The 6,543-nt window shown below is 34.4% G+C and overlaps 1 non-coding gene across 1 annotated transcript; it reads left to right on the forward strand.

Annotated features, from left to right (window-relative positions):
• Positions 1-1,006: 1,006 nt before the first annotated feature.
• On the forward strand, positions 1,007-2,905 carry LOC113019995 (proteasome (prosome, macropain) assembly chaperone 3). The gene is made up of 3 exons (XR_013908808.1): positions 1,007-1,059; positions 1,923-2,009; positions 2,767-2,905. It is a non-coding gene; the product is annotated as a proteasome (prosome, macropain) assembly chaperone 3 (transcript).
• The last annotated feature ends 3,638 nt before the right edge of the window (positions 2,906-6,543 follow it).

Below are 6,543 nucleotides of genomic sequence, written 5' to 3' on the forward strand. Positions count from 1 at the left end.
TCCTAAACCAAACCAGAAACAAGAGGGCTGATAACAACTTTCATTGTGAGATGTATATTTACTTTGCTGCAGCTACCCATTTTGCTTAAACATATATTTTTGCAGGACTTTCAAAATGAATCATATTGACCATAACAGCTGTACACTTGGAAAACCAATAACTATGGAAAAAGTATACTTATTAATATTTTTATAGAAAAAGTCTGTATTAAAAAAAACTTTATCATGATGTTAGACATAGTCACAGCAGGTGCAACTTCACGAAGCTTTTAATATAGCCTATTCCTGATGCTTGTAATTGTCATATGTTTGCTCTCTAAAAATTAGCTACTTATTTCACAACAACAAATAGTTTGAACCACACATAAAATGAATTTGAATCAAGGTTCTTTGCACTTTATGCTGACTTATATGCAGTTATTATAGTTTTCCGTTTTCTAATTAGTATGTATTTTTATTTTGTTTTGGTTTGCCAAGCGGATTTTCTTATTTCAGTTAAGCTTTTATTTTTTAAAAATGCTTAGTTTTTATTTTAGTTTTTATTAGTGTCAATGTTAGTTTTAGTGTTTTTGAATATTATTGTATGGAGGGCATGTGTCGAAGGCAAGATTTTTAATTTTTAATTTTATTTTAGTTAGTTTTTGAATTTTTAGTTAGTTTTTACTTGTATCTTTTTTTCTTATCAAAAACCGAAATATTTTTTTAGTTAACCAAAATAATTTTTTCACATGTTTTTTTGGTTTTTAGTTTAATTTTAGTTAACTATAATAACGTTGCTTATATACAAATCTATTTTGCATTCAACCTGACCGCGAGCGTTTCTTCCTTGCTCGCTTTGTCCTGAGGTGGAATGAGCGTGACGTCAAAACGTCATCACGCAGAGTACTCGCGCTCAACACAACGAGGCACGTTCGTTTCGGTTTGTTTTCACGGTGGAGGCTGAATGACAGAGCACGGCTGAAGTTGAGTTAAAGTGAGGCGATTCTGTGAAAAGTAAAGTTTTAACTGTGGGCAGCTGAAGACACAGGGCGAGGAATTTGTTCACAGACGGGGCAAAACGTATGTATTTTTATTCCATCGGTTAATACACTGTCTAAGCTCAGACTAGCTGTGTAGCTAACGTTAGCCTCTGAGCATGCAGCATCCCTTGTGGGGAGTTGATGACGACAGGGTAGGAAAATAACACATATAGTCAATTTGTGATCCAAGTGATTGAATGCGGTTTTTTTTAGTAAGGGCATAATTCTTCAAAGCAAGCTTTTTCTAACTGTACTTAGTGCAGCATTGTATCTGAAAAGTCTGATAGCTTATTAGTTTGAAAATGTCATTTACTAATAAATGAGATAATATTGCGCCTGTAGCTCTGGTTTGAAACCACCAGATGTGCAGTTTAAAAACGAGCATGCACACAAAAACAACAGGGAGGATGCAACACATAGCAAGCCCTTTAGTAATCAAGAATACCTGAAGCTGACTGGAGAGGGATTTGCACTTGCACAAACCTAGAAGAACTCCAGAGTTCACACCGAATAAATACATGAGTGAAACATTTTGGTAGATTATTTTATGACATGATTAGCAGCATTAATGTGTACCTATTATTATACTTGAATAGTGGTATGATTTTTTAGCGAAAGGGCCGGTTTAATTTTCATATGAGATAATAAACTCTAGGTGTAATAGAAAATGCAATTTGAAGAATTTATCTTAGGTCTACAGAAATTGTGATAGTCATTGTAAGCATAGTTGCATGGTGTATAAAGTTCCAGATGTATATTTTGCTGTGGGAAACTAAACCTGTCCACAACATGTGGCAGATAATTAATATTTAAAATATTGTGTTTAAAATTTTTAAAAATCTGCAAATACTCTTGCATTGTAAACTCCATGTACATATTTTTGTCTTTTTTTTTTCTGTGCAGGGTTAACAAAATGTCTGAGTCTGTCATCAGATCGAAACAAGCTCAGAGAGAAGTCAATGGAATTCCAACAGAAGTCGTCTGTACAGAGTTCAGTAATTACATATTTGTAGTTCTCACTCAGTATGGCAAAATTGGGACATTGATCTCTGTCACACCCGACTCCAGATCTAATGATCTAAGCACCCCAACGTTCTCTACAAAAGTACTGCTGGGCAAAGATGAGGTACACTGGCTGAAATTGTTCACACAAATATCGTGTCAGTGTGATGCAAACTTGTTCACGGGACATCAGGCAGACTTGTTGCAACACAGGGTATCTCATTTCATGCCGTTAAAGGGCAAATGAGATTGATTCTGGACTGCTCAGGCGGATTGTGGCGAAATTAGATGTGTGCAGGCCTGAAGCTCAGTGGTCTGTTAAGATTTACTCAAGAAAACCTATTTCATCTCTGCATGAGCATGTCATTTTCTCACAGTCACACATTGCAGGAGAAGTAGTATCAGTGTCTTATTGGATTAATACAAAGTTTACTTGCTTATGAATACTTTTTTTGTTATTTTTGCTCCTCTAACCATTTTAAATGGTGATACTTGCAATGCTTGTTTCTTGTAAAGTGAACAACTGTTTTAGATCGAGTGAGAAAGTACATAGAGGTCATTACACAGGCTTTCTGTGCGTTTTGAAGTTTACAGTCATGACACAGAAAATTAAAGTGTGTTGTATGATTTCCCTGCAGGGGAACCTCAACAAATGAATTAGCTGTAGTCATAATGTGTGTGATTTAAGCGAACTGAACAAATAATGCTTTGGTGATAATCTAATGCCTGATTTTTCTCTTTCCAGCCTCTGACACATGTCTGTGCCAAAAACCTGGCAATGTTCGTGTCGCAGGAATCTGGCAACCGGCCTGTCTTGCTGGGACTGGCACTGAAGGATTCCTCCATAGATGCAATAAAACAAATTAAAGAGATGATCAAAAGTTGTCAAGTCTGGTAGGAAGTAATTAAAACGGACATGAAGCCTGTAGGCGGCGTAAAATACAGCTCGTCTGGATACACTGTCACGTTTTATCTCTGCATCTTTTTTAAAATGAAACTCCTCCAAAAATTAATCTGATTAAAACAATTATGTCTCCAAGACATAAATGTGCAGAGCAGATTGTCTTCCACAAAACATAATTTATGAAACGCATAATTAACTGTTTGTTAAAAAGAAAGATTTTCTGCATGTTGTTTTCCTTTCAAAAGCTCAAAGTGTGCTAAGTGATGGTTTGCAAAATGATGTCATCGCTGTATATTTTTTTCATTATTAACACTCTGGATTATTTTTGTCATCATCCTCAGAACTTTGTACTTTTGTGAAAAAAAGCCTTTTATAGAACATATGATTCATTTGTATTTAAAGATGCATATGAGCTTGGTTAAGATAAGAGCCTTGGTTTTGTCAAGTACATTTTGTTATTCATTTGTTTCTATAACATCTCACTACTTGAGCTTTGATATTAGAACAATAGCTAACTTTTATATGCATTAAATGTAATTAATATGCTCAATTTTGTTTTGCTTGGTCAATTTTTTTGGTTTAAATGTAAGATGGGAGTAAGAAAAGCCTTTAGATGTCTTATCCTGGACCTATAGACCAAACCCCTGAAATATTCATTTAATTTCAGAGAAAAATGACCAGCTTTCTTAAAAGATTATTTTATTATAGCCATCTAAAAATTATTTTATTTTCTGACAGTAATATACAAATACTACATTTTTGTTACATTTGTGAAGTTGTATAGTCAAGTCCATAAATATTTGGAAACTGACACTTTTTTTTTCGCTTCACTCCCACAGGGCATTTTAAGTCAAGCAGTGAAATTGTGATTGAAGTGCAGACTGTCAACGTTAATTCAAGTGGTTTTACGAAATGATTTGCAATTGGTTTTCTGTCTTTTTGATTTGCAACTATTTAGGAGTTAGGCCTTGGATAAAAGTGCCTCTCCCACTTTCAGAGGCTTAAAATGCAGTTAGTGACTGACTGAAGTATTGAACCCACGGACATTACCAAATGTTTCTCACCTTGAGATGCTCTTCCAGACTTTTAGCTACATTCAGTTACTGCCTTTTTGCATTCAGTTTTGTCTTCAGTAGTGCAACAGCATGCTCCATGGGGTTGAGATCAGGTGACTGGCTTGCACGCTGAATATCCCATGACTTTGCCTTGAAAAACTCTTAGTTTGCTTTTGCAGTATTCTTTGGGTCATTATCCATTTGTACTGTGAAGCACTGTCTGATCAGTTTTGCAGCATTTAGCTGGATCTGAGCAGAGTATAACTCTATACGTTTCCCAATTCATCCTGCTACTTCTATCATATCTTGATTGTTTGATTGAAATGGGAATGGGACAAAACTGTGGTGGCATAGAGAGAGAAAATTACAAAAATACTGAATTATCCTAAAACATAAATGTATATAATCTATAACTCAGAATATACATTTCAAGAATGTAATGTTTACATGTTCTGTTGAAATCAATGTAGCAAAAATATAAATGCACCTTATTTATTAAAGCAATTTGCATATTTATGTCCAATTTTCAATGTTAGTATCTTAATCCAAATTTCATCCTAAGACATGAAACTAAAACCCTCACAGACTAGCATTACATAACCAGTTCGCACAGCAGTAGTGCCTGAGTGTGTGAATTTGTAAGTGCATCAAATGAAACTAAAAGGAATGCCATCTTATATTTTTAACCTTCTTCATGGAAGAAAACTTTTAACTACCTGTTTTCTGAGTTGAGCATATTCCAGGCTCTTGCTTTACAAAAGAATATCTTTCTCATGTTTACAAAAGATTAAGCAGACATTTCAATGGTGTATTAAATTAAAACGTGATGAATTCCTTGTGTTTCTCCTAAATCAAACAATTTGTGCCTTTCTAATGTTTTTGTTTTCATTCACGTTCAATAAGAACTTGCCTCAAAAAATATGATTTAAATAAACTGAAATACTGAAACTGCATTGTCGACATAAAAACTGACCACAAAAAGCCCATCTGAGAAAACCCAACCCATGTAATCTCACTGTTCTGTTTCATAGGTCTGCAGTCAGTATAAATATAACAAAAGTACTTTTGTTATTTTTTTCCCTTTTATAATAATAGGGACTTATCTTGTCTGAAATAAATAAAGGTGATATAATATCACTTGATTACCAAGGCTGGAATTTAGAAAAGAAATGAACTTAAATAAAAATGGTTGCTTTCCATTTAAAGAGATGATCAATTTTAACTCTTGCACTTGTTAAGGGTAAGTATTATTAGCATTTTCTCAGCAACGCCATAATGCAAATTGAGATACACTACAGCCCTCTTCACTTTGATCATTTTATTATAGCTAATTATCTTTGTATAGCAAGACAGTTTTCTAAATCAACGTTACAAAGTGCTTCTCACAGGGCAACAACATCATTACCACCCGATTTTACTAAAGTGCTGTGGTCATAGTTTGCCTGTGGGTTAAACAACTTGTTGCAGTTTCAAAATATATTCATAAATTAACTAAAGTTAGTATAAGATTGAAAACAAAGCAGCAACTGAATTCTTTCCTGTTACGTTTTTTTTGGTTTTATTTTTTTAATTAATGATATTTTTCACTGTTATTCACTTTTATTCCAGCCAACATAGTTTAAATGAGTCACATCAACAATGTCCGCTGTCACATTATCAAGTAAAATAAAGCACAAGCATTTTTGGAGCACTGGGCGTTATTTTCTTTCACAGCTTTTATTGCCCTCATGATTCTTTATACTAACGTCAAGGAAAACTTATTAGGAAAAGACAAAGACAACATTTTTTAAATATTCAGTCACAAGTTGTGAGTTCATAAAAATAGTATGAACAGGTACTGAATAGCACTTTTTGTCATATAACCCGATGTTCCCTTAATGAGGCCAGGTCATATTTTACATATTTTATTATCTTCATAGCCAAGTAACCTTCTTCAAATTCCTCCTATAGGGTCTGCCTTGAAGAGAAGACAAGAAGTAACTATAAATTTATCAACTTTTGTCAAAGCATCATCATTAAATAAAACATCTAAAGACATGAATAATGTAGAACTAGAAATAGAACATAATAAAGCACTGCGTTTATCCAATTTCCTGTTGTTTCATGTAACTTTGCATAGGGGCGCTGCTCATTGATGAGAGGCTAGTAGAGCTTAAGTGCACTTGAGCATTCATCTAAATCCATCAGAGAATACATCTCATCTTTGAATCTTATCTTAGATTTTTCCCCATAAACAGGGCAGAAGGCAGAGCCCATAGAAACGGAAAGTCAATAACAAAAACTTTACAATAATATGACAACGTAAAGAATAAGATGATGTTTGTCTAATTATACAAAACCAGCACCAAGGTGTCACTGAGTTTGTTGGTCCAGGCTCCTTTAAAGAAAGTCCTGCCACCGTCTATGTGATCTTGCAGCAACAGTCAGTGGTCTTGTTATACATGATGTATATAATATGAGAGGAGGCCGGCAAATGCTGCTACAGTCGGTGCAATCATCCAGTTCACCAATAATTCTTGGGGTCTGGGTGCATATCCTTGGCTGTGTCACAGATGATGACGAT

Source organism: Astatotilapia calliptera, chromosome 4 (assembly GCF_964374335.1).
Source record: "Astatotilapia calliptera chromosome 4, fAstCal68.1, whole genome shotgun sequence".
Taxonomy (NCBI): domain Eukaryota; kingdom Metazoa; phylum Chordata; class Actinopteri; order Cichliformes; family Cichlidae; genus Astatotilapia; species Astatotilapia calliptera.